General features: G+C 27.1%; 2 long non-coding RNA genes across 5 annotated transcripts in view; both read right to left on the bottom strand.

Moving 5' to 3' along the window:
- Nucleotides 1-2,770: 2,770 nt before the first annotated feature.
- On the bottom strand, nucleotides 2,771-7,043 carry LOC122635895. Of its 3 annotated transcripts, XR_006328784.1 has the most exons (5): nucleotides 6,382-7,043; nucleotides 6,121-6,305; nucleotides 5,888-6,047; nucleotides 3,748-3,955; nucleotides 2,773-3,614 (listed from the first exon to the last, which is right to left on the bottom strand). It is a non-coding gene; the product is annotated as an uncharacterized LOC122635895 (long non-coding RNA). The 3 variants fall into 3 exon arrangements; XR_006328783.1 differs by having other exon boundaries at nucleotides 2,771-3,614; nucleotides 3,748-6,047; XR_006328785.1 differs by having other exon boundaries at nucleotides 2,771-3,614; nucleotides 3,748-6,047; nucleotides 6,121-6,302.
- Nucleotides 7,044-15,748: 8,705 nt separating this feature from the next.
- LOC122635894 overlaps nucleotides 15,749-16,154 on the bottom strand; it is a 1,977-nt gene continuing 1,571 nt past the window's right edge. For both annotated transcript variants that reach the window (XR_006328782.1, XR_006328781.1), the window contains exon 5: nucleotides 15,749-16,106. This is a non-coding gene — a long non-coding RNA (uncharacterized LOC122635894). The remainder of the gene's footprint in view (nucleotides 16,107-16,154) is intronic.

Raw genomic sequence — 16,154 nt, 5'->3', positions numbered from 1 at the left:
GTATATGTTATAGAGCGAGCTATGTAAAATTTTTGTACTTTCCAAGCACGCACGTACTTTCTTATTTAATATACCACTCTTGATAATTTCTTAAACTTTTATTAGAAAATAATAAATATATTAAATATGATGAGAGATATGATTAATAGACGTTAAATGTACTTATTTCGATTGCCTATACATCTTTTATATTGTTCGGAATAAATTTCCGACGAAAGAAAACGGTATTTTAGGTAAAATATTTTCTCAAAACGAAGGCAAGATTATATGTTTTTGATTCTTTAATCTCTTAGAAAGTATACAATATAACCATCACATAATTATTATATGTTTTACGAATAAAGGAAAAGATTGCTTGCATTCATTCATAATTCAAATACAGTCAAACGATTTAAAAAATTTACAATCAAAATTTTTTATAAACGCAGGTGTAAAAATCATCTATCAATCTAATTCTATCTTGATAAATTAATCTATCAATCTAATTAAATTGAATGCCATCAAACGTACGACATCATTGAATGTTTCAGAAAATATAATTTTAATACATATCGAAATTAAAGTTAATTAAAATTAGAATTAAAGAAAATTAAAATTTAAATACATTATCGAAAAAAATAACATCATTGAGGATGATGGTTATCATTAACAACAATAAACAAATATTTCACATCGTATTAAATCCATTTTCGATAAAACAAGAATTCATTACAGATACATTTCTAAAACAGAAATTGTCAATATTGTCATACATATATAACTCGGTAGCTATTATCAATTAAAATCATTACTTAATTATTGATATAAAAGCCATAATTCATGTGTCTGTAATTTTCAAATTAAACTCCTAACATTATTTTCTAATTCAAATGAAATTTATTTTCATTGGCTTTTTATGATCCGACAGAATGTCCAGAGTACCTAACTTGCGTAAATGTTGCTTATGAAACATATTATAGGGGTTCAAACAAATGAAAAAGGGAAAGATGGTGGATGTAAACTACGGAGTGAGAGAGAGAGGAGGAAGTTGTAAAATAGACCATAATAATCAAGCATACAAATAACACAATGGATAATGTACTTTCCTATGGATCTGGCGGCACGAGTTCGAAACATGGTCATGGAGAGATATATTTGATTTCGTAAATTTCAGCAATTTCTCGATTAGGCAATACAACCTCACATATAATTTAGAGAGTAAAGTGAATGACTTGATTCATTACCTTGAGGATAGGAAGTACAAATTATTTTTTTTAACATTAGCTCTTTATATTGTTTGACAGGGAAATATATTATCAAGAAATAATCTAATAATTGCATTATAAAACCAAGATTTAAAAATACCAACTTGGACAATGAAAGTTATACCGGTAAAATTAAAAAATTCTGATAATATTGAAGTACATGGTATCATAAATAAGTTCAAATTAAACTAAGGCGCATATGCAGGAGGAGTGGTTAATTAAAAATGGAGATAATGTTGCGTATATTCACGGGATAAAAATATTCTTGGACAAAAAGGGATTGAGTTGTCCTATACTAATGACAACATTAGAACAAGTAATGCTACTTGATAGAACGATGTTTAATCGATTGCTGATTGAAGAGAGTGAAACCTCACTTTAAAGAGATATATAGTTTAAGAGATATATAACATAATTCATTGGATATAAATAGGTATTAGTTTAGCTATAACAAAAATAGCCTTATAACATATATTACACTGGTATTTTCTAATATCTTGTATTAAATAATTATTGTCATCAAATACCTCTACGATTTCGTGTGATTTTTTATATTTCCATTCTAATTTTTTACTTTGATCGATTGCAGATATGTTGGTTTGAATCGAAACTAATTCATTTTTTGCTACAATTTCACTTTTCTACATTTCTTATAATAATAAGTTTTCATTTTTCCCAGATTTTTATTTAGAGGTTTACTGACTTCTTGATCGTCGCATAAATCGAATTGCTCATTTAATTCTAATTACGTTAATGAATTTCTATTTTTACTCTTCATTCTTATTAAAGATAAACTTTAAGAGAGATGTTTTGCGCATTACAAACGTCAAATTTAATATCAAGCTTGGAAGAACGTTACATTTTACAAAAGAAAATTAAATATCTGGATTTTGAAAACAGTGTAGATAGTAAAAACAATGCATGAGAATTTAATAGGTTTGCTAATACTTGCAAACATAAAACTAATTCGTAATAATATAAATCAAGTTAACTATTTTGGAAGATTTATGCTTTGTTCTTATTAACTTTAAACGAGTTGTTAAAAAAGGATCAAATTTCATTGAGAAGAAGAACAGAAAAAAGCACTTTAAAATATTTAGAGTCATTTAACTAATTTATATATATTGAAAGTTTATAATCCTAGGATGAATATTGAAGTAAACGCAAATACTTCTAGATATTGGATAGGAAGCGTATATCTATAAGAAGGTATGGACTATTGCTTGCTTCCAATTACATTAGCAGAAGAACAACCAAGCAAGAGTCAGACTCATATAAATTGCTCATACAAATTCAATCGATTCAACGTAGGAACAATTTCACATTTACTAAATTAGTTTTTATATTATAATTAAAAGGAACTGTAATATTCTTAAGTTTATTACAAAAATCGAAAAGAAATATAGGTCTTTGAATAAATCTAGGTAAAGAAATATAATAGCTAAATGAATAAATATAGGTGATTGAATATGTTATTGTTTTAATACGAATGAATGATATATATTACTTAATAACTATGTCATTAAGTATCAGAAAACTAATGAAAATTCTCAAAGAATTTTAATTTCTTTGAAAGAGAATTCCTACAAAAACTCCATCGCTTTAGTCAGGTATGTTAGGTATAACTATTAATATGGACTTTATTGCTACTATATAGCAGACTAGCAAATCATTCTGAACATGAGTACAAAACTTGATGTTGTGGACCAGAAAATATAAGAAATTTGCAACATAAATGAATGAAGTATATCGGGTAACTAAAGGTCGTTATTATAAATCCATGAAAATTTGTTACGGAATAATTGCTGCAATATGTAAAAATTTATATCACGTCTTTAGCCAATGAATGCAAACAATTTTGTAAAGATGGGAGCATAGAATATGTTAAAATCACAACTGCGAGTATAACATAATATTAAAGATAAATCAATATTTGGCAAATTGCATATGCCACAATTTGTAAATGATAAATGTTAGAATATGTAAGCTCAGCAATTATCACAAGCTCAATGGACAATTACTGATGTAGTGAATACCGTAACAAAGAGAATAATTGTTTCCTTAATGTTTCTATTATTCTGGAAATTATGTATGTATATATGTATGTACGTATGTACGAATGTATTTCGTAGTTCGCCTGTCTTTCTTACCCAATTATACTGGATTGGAGAATTACAAATCACTTTCTATATAGGGTGGTGTAGACTTGATGTAGACATCTTGGATGATGTAGACTTCTATAACTTGCTATATTATTTGCTACTGTTGTTGCCATTCATATTGAAATACTCAAGGCGGTTGATAATATATTGAACATTAAGGATATTGAACATATCAATGTTACATTCACCTCGGCTCTTTCGGTATAACCTATATATTGAAGATATTTGGCAATTAGATTTCTATATATATTTGTTAAAAATATTTATGATTTGATGAGTTTGTTCTCGAGAAAGTTCGACGTTAACATCCTTTGAGTATAATGGAATTTATGTACACTTACTTCTTTGTATTTTTCCTGTTAGATATTATTGGATTTTTGCTTGGATCTCTGATCTTCGTTGATTACGAGATCCACGACATTAATATTCAATGCCCTTATCGTTTATGTTGTTATATGAACTGTTGAGATTAATTGTCATCATTCGGTCTGTCCAGAGATCTTCTTAACACTTTGCTGGCAAGTGAAAGATTCAGCAGATGACTGGAGACTATATAAAGTGACTGAATCAATAGCAATCATTTGTTTAATATTGGAAAATTTACAAATAATATTTAGAACAGATGATACAATTAAAATATGAAATCAATGTTTAATTAATCTTTGACTGTAATTAGTGTCAGAATAATATTTTTATTTAAAATTGATTATTTCAGTTTTCTTTCTTTTTTAATTACCTGCAGATTTTAATTAATTTTTGCAAATATAGTAATTGACCCATGAAATAAATATAAGAATATGGTGACAAATTTCATAGTATTCTAACACTAACTGTATCAAGTTCGGTCAAATGACTGGTTCAAGGTTTAATTATGAATTTATACATTTATATTATTTTTTCCATTCATCATTAACTATCTGTAAATTCTTAGATTCTCTAATTAATCAATTTTTCACTTTTGGTTTTTTTTCTTTTGCTTTTACTAAGAAAAATTTATTACCTGGCTTGCTTACCATAATCGATCATTTGATTGATGTACAAATTTTTTATCATTTTCTAAATTTTTCTACTTGGGATTTTATCTTTGGACTTAAGTATCACAACTATAGATAGTTGCATACATCTTAATATAATGTCATTCTAATTTCACATGTATTGAACAGATTTATTGAGAATACTCAAAATTGTTATAAGCCCGATATGAATCTAATTGTTGATGGGCAACTATTCCTTACAAAAGTGAAATGTAAATTTATACAGTACATACTAAGTAAGCCTAATAAATTTGTCATTACGTTTTGATTAACATCGGATGCCAACAGTAAATATATTATAAACAGTTTTTTTTTATATTCATCATATTTGAAAAAAGAAAAAATCCCACTGTTGTCAGTACCACTCATTGAATTTGTTGTTCTCAAACTAGTTGAATCATTTATTCGATGTTGGAGATATGTTATGATGGAACTTTTCAACAAGCATATGACTGGCAACAAAATTATTGGCAAAACAAAGAACATTATTTGGTACTATTCGGAGCAACAGAAGAAAATTACTCAAGCTGGTAAAATCAAGAAAAACAAAATGGAATATTTCTTAACAGTACTTTATAAATCAAATAATAGTATTCTAACAATTTATAAATTCAAACCAATTAAAAAAGTTATAATACTAAATTCAAATCATAAAAGTATAAAAATCAATAACGACAGAAAGTGAATAATTGAGACAATTGCATATTAGGCCAAAACTAAATTCAGCATCGATTTTACCGATCAAATGGCAAGAATCTCCAAGAAGAAAAAGAAAACTTACAAGGAATATCAAATGGCCAAGGCAATATTTCACATTTGCGAGAAATATGCCAGATACGATTATGCAAAGAAAACAAAACAGCTATATCTTGTATAATTAATGAAAAATATGTTTGTGGAAAATGTACGAAGGAAAATCCTATCATTTGCAAAAAAATGTCACTAAATAAATTAAAATCATCATTCACTTATTTCTAAGTAAAATAAACATTGCCTCTATGATCTCCTATTTGTTATTTATGATACGTATAAAAAGGAAAATATGATTGGTTATTTTATTATTATTTAACAGTTACGTTATAAACATTACATCTTACAATAAATTGATAATTTCAGCCAAAAAATATTTATTCTGTAAAATTTGTACAATGGTCAAATGACCAGTTACGGTAAGAATAGATATATATGAAACGCTGATACGGTTTGTGCTAAGTATGTTTCAACAAGATTTGTGAATATACAATTTCACTAATTAATATTTATTCGTTTAACTTTATACATAGGAAAAGCTTTATATATGTAAAAGAAAAAATTGTTTACTATACTACTTCTTATTTCAGAAAAACTTATTATTACATGAAGAGCTTTATAGCATGCTTTTGTTTTTAAAAAGACACTACTACATTCACCAAGATTAAAGTGTTCATAATTCATTTGGTCGACTCACCTATATGCGATATATGCTCCTTTAAATGCAATATATGCAACTTTAATGTAGGGATGATCCATAATCAAAGGGAAGACTACATATTTCATCTGAATGGCATGAATCCTCCATTCTGTTTTAATTTCATCAATAGTAAAACATGCAGTCGATAATCCTATAGCTATAACAAACAATCTTCTAAATACAATATCCTGTTAATATCTTGCCTTAACATGTTTTGTTTATGTACTTACGGTGTGACCTTCTTCCTTATATTTAGAAAAAGTTATTGTTTCATCATTCTGTTTCTAAAGGTTTTATTCTATTAAAAATTAATTTTTTTGAATTCATCTCCTAACGTCTAGATCTGTATTAACCAAATCGAATATGGATAATATTCAATTTATTTCTCTGAAAAATCGTGCTTTTATTACGCCTTCTTGAGAAAAAAAAAATGTATTTGTATCAGTCATACTTATTACAGTGTACTCACTTTTGCTTGATCACGAACTTACTTATCTTCTCTCAATTTGGTGTCTCCTTCGTTGTTGGTTATATTTATAACTTCGTCGCTTTTTTTTCTTCAAAACAACATTCGTATTGAATATCATTGTTCTCTAATCTTATCCACGTTTGTTGTTCGTTCGTAAATTTGATTTGTTTACTTTTCTTACTACTCAGTTTCTTACTCTTCGTGTTGATGGAATGTTTCTTCTTATTTTTTACTTATCGTCTTACTACTGTTAGTCAAAACTTTTTCGTATACTTTGCTCTTTCTATTATAATGGAACAGCACGCAATTAACAGTGAGGTATTATTATTACGAGAATATTGATTACATTGTTTCAATCGTGTTTTTATAATCTACACGCATACATATATATAATGTAGCGAATGTGTAAAATTTTTATTTCTTCCAACCACACGAGTAGTTTCTTGTTTGATATTTCATTTCAGATAATTTGTTAGACTTTTATTAGAGTAAAATTTATATATAAAATATAATGATATTAATGGAAGTTAACGTGTTCGCTTTAACTGTCTAATCACAACTGAGTTCAATTCTAGCAGCGTATATTACTTACCTATCGTGCTGCTACATTTGTATTCAACCCGCGTAATTTGATTGATACACAGAAGCACGAATATAAGAAAATTAAAAATGATACATGTTCAGTAAGAGCTTTTTCTTCAAAGTAAGTGTTACATTTACTGTTGTACTTTTACTTACACCTTTATTATTATTTTTTGTGTTATTATGATAATATATTAGTATCGTTATTTATTAATATTATTATTGTCGCCTTTATTATTATTGAAAAAGACTTAATCCTATATTGTATACATTCTACAATTATATACACACGCAAAGCATGGAAAAAAAAAACCCAAGTCCTTCCATTCATATATTCTAAACCACATTATTCCTGTTTTCGTATCGAATAACAACAATTGAATAGAATCTCAAAGTTGTTTCTCGACAATAGAAGATTCTTTATCTTTCGTACGAAAAATGTCGTACAAATATTTTTATACAATTATTATACAAATTATTTTTGGCAGAATATTTGTTACACTTCCAAGATCTAACGATCGAATTTATTGTTTTTTATTCCAAGGTCATTTCAATTTCTCCTTTCTTTCTTAATAGGAACCTTTATTTTTCATAATATCGGAGATAATATGAACTAAATATTTTATTTTTTCACTCACGAGGTTGTAGAACTTCTGTTTTCTTATGTGTTCTTTCGAATGTTCACGCTTTTTTTGCTATACATACATTGAGGTTTCATCCTCAGGTTTGTTATTTGCCAATGTCAAATATTACGTGATATCTCAGCGCTACACTTACATGCTAAATTCACATTTTCAGCTTCCATCTTTTTGCTCGCACTCAATCGACATATAACCGAAAAATAAAAAGATAGTAATCTTTGTTCGAGATATTTTTTTCCATGCTCAATTTACCGAGATAATTAACAATATATATTGTCAATGCAACGGATAAAAAAACGTTTAGATATCTACATTATCTATGATGATTAATCATCCGAAAATTTTGTACATAATTATATTTACAATGTGCTCTATTATTTACGGTTACATTGTATACTCACAGCTTTATATATGCACATTCGCATGAGAAGAAGTAGGGAAAAATAAACATATTAATTAGTCTTTCTGTTTTGTACTCCATAATATACAGATGAAGAGATTAAGAATTAAATTTATTCAAACGAAATAAATAGTTGTTATCTCTTGTGATTTTCTGTAAAAGTTGCTGGTTATAAATTCTTTTCAATTCCTAAGGTACAAAGATATATTGTTAATTAAGTACGCAATTAGAGTAAGCATTCCATTAATGTAGTATTTCTGGTAAACAAATCGTGATGAATCGTCTGTTGGGTATATCAAAAAATGAGTTATAAATGAGTTTGAAAAAGTGACAACAGTTCTAGAATAAAAATATGACTTCCAAGGCTATTTTTTAAATGTAAACATTCTATACTGTCTTTTTTGTAATCCTTTATGTTACGTGTAAATATCAGTATAAACTCATTACGTTTACATACATTCGCAGAATTTATAGCATTACTCTTCTTAGCTGTAAGGATGAATGCGAGCTATTTACATTATAGATATAGAGACGTTGTATACTTACTATATCGTATACTGTATACTACCTATATATATGTATGTGTATATATACACAACGTGTAAATATGCACACGTAAACATACAATATTTCGTGTAATTGTTCGTTTGTGGCTGTTAGAGACAAAAAGATTCATGAGTTTTATCTTAACGTACTTTAATATTTTTTATTACTGTATTCTATTTTGATTTTTGGGGGACCTACATATATTTACGTTGGTGAGTTTGTAATATAAAAATGTAATCGAGAGAAAGAAAGGAGAAAAAATAAAATAATTCATTACTTTTGAAATATTTCTGCTTATTTTGTTATTAATATATTATTTATTTTTTAGACGTTTATTAAGATGAAATGTAGGAAAATTTCGTACATTTTATCCAGACTTTCAGTTAGATTTTCATTATTATAAATTTAAAATAATAAATTATTGTCCTCAAGTGTTTTCCTCATTGTGCATCTTTTTATTAAATATTCGCTTAATCCTTTCATTGCAGCGATGTTTTTGATAAAATGATTGTACAAAGCAATAAAAAATTATAAAGACTACGATAGTAAATCTTATTTTTTCAGCACTATTGTTTGCAATAAAGAAATCTAAAGAAGACGTTTTAGTCAGAATAATTGATTTGAAAGATCTGCAAAATAATAAGCCGAAAATGTGGCTGTGGGTTGGCAGTTTTAACAATTGTATTAATTAATTAATTAACTAATTAATTTTATAAATAATATAAGAGTCGTTTTATAGATTTGTCATTACTTTACGAAATAAAAATTATAAAATATGTACTGTAATTAAATAATTTTTTGTCATTTTGAGGATTGTTCGATACTCATATTCAATAAATAACATTATATGAATTTTACAATGCGAAATAGTATAGTCTATATAATAATAAGATTATTATACAATCAAATTCAGTGAATTTGCAAAACTGTTTTGGAAAATATTTAAATTACAAAATGCGGTAATCTGTATACTTTCGATAATGTATTACAACTTTTCGCGGTCATAAAGGATTCTGATCGTGAGAATGTTTTGTTCCATTAAAGTGTTAAATCATCGAAAGTGCTTTATAATAGCTTATTCGAAATGAAACTAAATGAAATTCCTCATAAATGGAACTCGTCATTTTCTTATAATTATATGAAATTACAATTTATATATTTCCTTTTAACAAGGAAGTTCTTAGTATTATATTATCCAATATGTAACCAACTGACTTTTTACAAAGTAACATGTTTTTAGTGCAATGTAAAGAAAAAACGAAGACTGTTTTCAATGTTCTGTATATTCTTTCACCCCACGAATCTCTCTCTTTCTTTCATATTTCTATCCATAAATGTGATACGCCATCGTACAAGATATTTTACGGCTGCATCGATCATTAATTTCACAAGACTCCGTTACTTGTTTCGTAGATAGATTAAATGAAACTACTGCATATAAATGAGTTCATAAGAAATTATTAGTAATGATCAAGAAATCGTTTACAAATCTAAATTTTCTGATTTTTATCAAAAACTTATTTTATTGTTACTAATAAATTTCTCAAGAATTTTAATGCGACATATCGTGTAAAAACACGTACTCGATTTATCAAAGTAGAAAGATTTTAATATATTCCTTCGTATTGTTTTTATACGTTCAAAGTCTTAAGTTAATTGACGTTTTAAATCAAAATGATCATTCTCGAAGGACTGTTATTCATTGGTTTCCGAAAAAATCAATGTACGATTTTTTTTTATGTTCCTGAAAAGAAAATATAAAAAAAGGAAGAAAATAAATGAAAAGAAAAGATAATATTTTTTTTTCATTTTAAAACAATATGTATTAATTGTAAAAATTGAATGTCGAAAATAGTATCATTCAATTCTGAATCTCCTTCGGCAATAGTATTCCATATTCGATCTTTGAAGACTCTTTCCATTAATCGGGCATGATCGAGAGAAAAGAAGTTCGAGCTACAGTGTAGACTGGAAATTCTCATTATTAATTATCGTCGTTGGATCGCAATCAATCAAACCATTTTTTTCGTGGCATTCACATATTTTCACGTATGCACACACATGCATAGATATGTAAAAATATTTCGCGTTAAGTCGAAAGATGGAATTTGAAACTGCAATCTTCGGTCGCTTTTATTTGATTCGAGTAAAAAATTATTAATTCTCTACGCCTTTGCCGTAGTAGCGTATAAGAGGAAAAGAAGATATTATAGTGATGGAAATAAGAACATGTTTTCAACCCTATAAAATGCCTTTGTGTATTAATTAGAACATATTCCTTCTTGCACAGACTCATTGAATCAAACAGATAATGCAGGAATAATTGGATCTTTGTTTTGCACTCAAAAAATGTAATAAAGTCGATATTAATGACATTGATGCCAAGCCTCTTAGAAATATCTGTCTCGATGAAATTATTTTGAATTTTTCGTGATTTTTCCCTCTTCATTTCGTTTTTCCACATTCCTTCATTTCTTTTTGCTTCATTTATCTATATTGAATGTTCCCTTAGCGGCTTCACCGAGGATACATTAATTAAGACATATCTCGTCTATGGTACTTTTTTTTTTTATATCTCGATTTTAATCCAAAATACGATGGAAATGAAACAATCCACTTTATTATCTAGAATTAACCGATCGTATTTATTAACCGTATTCATAAATTATTTCAACTTTCGATTATTTCTTTTACTTTACGCGTGAACAATTATTTATCAAAGTATTGAAATTATAAAATTTATCGAAAATAAAGCTTGTCATTCAAAAAAAAAGAAACATATACGCATATCTACTATTCTCTGAAGCAATAAATTTCGCTGTCATTACATTATGTAATAGGTATATACATATAATTCGTTTTATTTTTATTATTTCGACTTCTGACGATTAATTCAATTCTGAAGGATGTTTAAGAGAGAGATTCAAGCGGAGAGAATGATCGTTCGAAATATATTCGGAGGAATATCCATTTTGCACATTGTCAAGGGAGTGGAATATAAGATAATTTCCTTCGTCTCCTTTTCTTTCTCTGTCTTCTTTCTCGACTATTCTATTAGCAGCAAATAATTAGCATTTTTCTTTGCCAACTTTTATACCTTGCGAAAAATAATCTATAAAGTAATTCTTGTCTATGCAGCGAGTATTTTATTTTACACATAATGGATGTAGTAACACGACAATGGGCTGTTTGTTATTTTTTATATACAATATCATTTTGTTGTATGTATTATTAAAGAATAGACCAAGATGAAAAACTCGTTTGTCTTTAATAGTAGCAAAGACAAATAACCAGGTGGGCATTCCAAAAATTTAATTCCAGCTGTGCTTAAAAAGTGAGATCAATGCTACAATAAGTGTGTGGTTTCCAAAGAGTTTAAAGATGAATTATCGTTACCGATCAATTGTGCACCATTATCGTTTAAAACAGGAGTTTAATAATGTCATCTCAGAAAAATTCCTTCTATGTGGTGAATATTTCTTTTTTACCATAGTATATCTAGTTACAAAGACTCTCCCTCAGATCTAAGAGTTTTTGGATAAATCTTGTACATCTGAAAAGAAGACGTAAAAGAGAAGACGAAATATTTATAGAAGAGAAATTTGGAAACATGTTTATAATTTTGCCTATTCGTTGTCACCGTATTATGCTGACGACTTTGAGTGAATGAATTGAGATTGTGTGTACTTATTGAGCAAAAATACTTTAAGTACTAATCTTTTTTGCTAATTGAACAAATATGCAGTATATTATACGTCCATGCATTTATAATTATCATATATAATGCATATGAGCAGACTTTGAAAAACTATATAGATATTCTTTATCTGTCTTTTCGCTAAAAGTACCCTCAATTGCTTCGATTTATGGCAATTAACATCACCTAGTCCACCATGAATGTGATTGTAATGAAACTTTGTATTAAGATAGTACTTATTTTACAACTTCCGATTTTTTTTCTTATTCTTTGTTGCATTCGATTTAAGTAAGGATATTATTATTATTATTATTATTATATAATTATTATATTTTTATTGTTATTATATCAAATTATTATTATCATTATATATTCTTCTTATCATCACCAAAATTACATATACACACAATCATATGCTATCCTTCCTTCGCTGACCAACCCTAAACCCTATGTCCACTATTTTTACCTCCATGACGAAACCTACAATTGATTAAAATCATTCTCCCACTTCTTCGCCTTCATTTTCCCAAACCTTTGAGATACGCAGAAAAACTCTTGCAGTATACTTCGTTTTCAACTATTAAACCGACTTTCCATAAGCAAATATTATTTATCAGCTTTACAACATATTTACAATTACACATAATAAAATAAATACAAGTCATTTGATTTATTCAAGAAAGTCAACCTGAATATCGTACAAGGGAAGTCAAATTGAAACGTAGCCATCCAGCAAACAGACGGCTAATAATCGCAAATCATTTTATCATGTCATTGTATTTACCTCGGTGAGTCGAAATAAAACAGGCACATTAAACAAATGACATACTTACAATGTAACGTTAATAAAGATCTTATAATGATTACACCGGAGCAACTACAGCAAAGTATTTTTTTTCATTTGAAAATAATGCCAACTGTACAATTTATACAAACTTCTAAACAAAAACAACATTATTCAGTAAGATAAGCAGCAGAAAGCCTAACGATATTTGACGTATCAAAAGTACACCCTACGTCAATTATTCTTGCGTGTGAATAAGCTCACGATTTCATATTTTTAGAAATTCTGCTCTAGAGCTATGTATTAGAGATCCGAGAAAAAGCAAATCTTTTAGAATTACGGTTACATATATACGGATATGATTTAATATAATGTATGTAAATGCATAATATGTATTTTTAAAAAGTTAATATTAAAAATTTTTAATAATATAATAATAATGATTTCTTAATGAGTATGTAGTACAACCATCATGTAAGAATTTTTTATTTTCGTACGAAGAAAGAGATGGTATTCAGAATTTAAATAAAATCAAATAAATTGAAAAATTTGAAATCAGAATTTTTACTAGACACTCGTTTAGAAGTCAATATTATTAAATTTATATCTCGTAATTTACCCTATTTATTTTCTCTCTTGGCACAAGCTATTGCTGCTTAACTATTGTACGATTTACTGCTCGCTAGTTTTTGCAATTTCGTATGTCGTTTGATAATGACATTTTTCATTATAATAGAGTCTGCATTCATCTCCCTTTTGTCATATTTCTTGTTAAGTATTATCGATTCTGCGTATTAGTTTAATCGTTGAGTATGAAATTCCCATCGTTGTTCGTTGTTACAAAACAGATTGATATTTATTGTTATCATTCGGTCTGTGCTGCAATTATTTTATGAAGAACTTTTTTAATCGACTATGTATATGTGTGTGTATGTGTATATATAAATGTGGTGTGTTTGTGCGTATATGTACATGATTTTATTCATTGTAAGAATGATCTTTGATCGAAGGGACAGATTGATATTCTATTTCAAAGCATATATCTTTACATTTGTATTGATTTCATGAATAATGAGATTTGTAATTAATATTCTCACAGCTATAATTTATTTATATAAATAATTAATAATATTAAATAAATAATATTTATTTATATAAATATTTTAATTTTTTGATATTAACTTTTAGATACTACATCTTGGCAATATCTTTCCTTAGTGTTATATACATTATTCTTTTATTTTTTTTTATTAGCTGTATATATTAAGCTTTTAAATTTGAAGCACATCATTATTTTAGCAGATCTGTTTTTATGAATTTTATTCTTTTATTATGATTAATGTTACTTAATTATGTTTTACAAACTTTAACAGTAGTTTGAAATAGTTTCTTTTACGAATTCTATTGTTTCCTTGTAATTTGTATGTAGAACTAGGTGCTATGTCTCCTATGTAGTAGTTAAAAGTAATTGTCTACTAGACATTGTATATCTTTGGATAAGATGTTGATAAGAAATATCGCATGACAAAAATATCATATGTACATTGTGAAATGGCGAATCGTATCATCATAAAATCGGGTGATGAGAAAGTGCTCATCTTCATGTTAGATAAAGGACAATTTTCTTTTTCTTATAAAATATTCTTAGATTATAATTTCAAACAATTTTAATTTCTAAATAATTTAATAAAAAATATATTCTTTATGTACTACATCTGGTAGTTTTTAATTTTTGATCGTTTAAAAAATTAGATTAGACTAAACTAACCGTTCAAATGTTAATATATATAATATCAGCTTTGCGCTTAGTTCATCGATGTGTGTGTTGGAAACTGCGTTGAGTTTGTATTTTGTTTGGATCTTCAAAATAGAGACTAAATAGAGACTTATAATACATTTTTAATCAACATTAAACTAATATATAGAATCATATTATATACTGTATGAATGTTATATTGGGATGCATGCTATTTATGAACAATTACAAGAAAACCTGTATACTTCCGAAGATATGGAAAAGTAATATAGAAGTTATAAAGACGTAATTAAAGAGAAATTTTTTCTGAAATGTCTTATGTTAAAGTACTTAAGTTATATTCTTAACGCGCACACTCACACAGACATGTATATATATATATATTTATAACTATAATTTATCGTTGAGACAGTTATCGACTTTCACCAATGTTCTTTTACTTGCATAAATTCGTACTATTGCTCAATTCGTCAAAATATACAATTTTGTTTAATCTATAATAAAATATAGTCATGAATACATAGTAGTATCAAACGATTACGCTATCATTTATTCGCATCTGAATAATCTCACCGTCTTGTGGACCGAATAGAGATTATACTTTTGAGCTGAGAAGCAATATCGGTCGTACAGATATATCTCTATGTAGTAAAGAAACAATAAATGTTAATGTATGAAATGTAATAAACGACAAATGTTATATATATGTAATGTAAAAATTACATGTGTAAGTAATACATATAACATTTAATAAATGAAATAAACACATATGTTTTTTACGGATATAACTATTGGTGTATGTAAGGAAAGAAAGTACATCAATATTTCTATCAATACTTGAGAGAAGATTAATATGCATTTCCTTTTTATTACCAATCATTTTGTAACTAGGCATTTTAAATATTAGCATGAAATGTTTTAGAAACTCAAAGGAGAACTATATATAATCTGACCTGATTCAATAGAAGCATTTTTTCAAATTATGTTTACTATTAACCATGGATTCAATTATTTTTATCTTGTCATATAATAGTAGAATAATTTAAGCATATAATGCTATAATATATAATATATAAGTAGGCATGAAAACAAAATCACATATATGCAATGTTTACTATAAAGAAGTTAAATGTATTTTTTCAGACATGTAAATTATAATATATATACAAAATATCATGTTTAATAAATTGGATATTTAAACAAAAAGTTTCATGTAAGCGTAATACTTTACTGTACCAAATAAAATATATTCTTTCAGTATCTGCGAAGATTGCACGACAACCATGGTATCTTCAGTATATTTCCCTTTATTTTTACTCAAGGCAGCAAGTTTGCTTTTACCTCGTTTTTCATTAATTTCTTCCTCCTATCTTTGTCCACTTCAAGTTT

This window comes from Vespula pensylvanica, chromosome 20 (assembly GCF_014466175.1).
Source record: "Vespula pensylvanica isolate Volc-1 chromosome 20, ASM1446617v1, whole genome shotgun sequence".
In the NCBI taxonomy this organism is placed as follows: domain Eukaryota; kingdom Metazoa; phylum Arthropoda; class Insecta; order Hymenoptera; family Vespidae; genus Vespula; species Vespula pensylvanica.
Note: the sequence above shows the minus strand (reverse complement) of the source record. Positions and strands in the feature narration are given on the sequence as shown.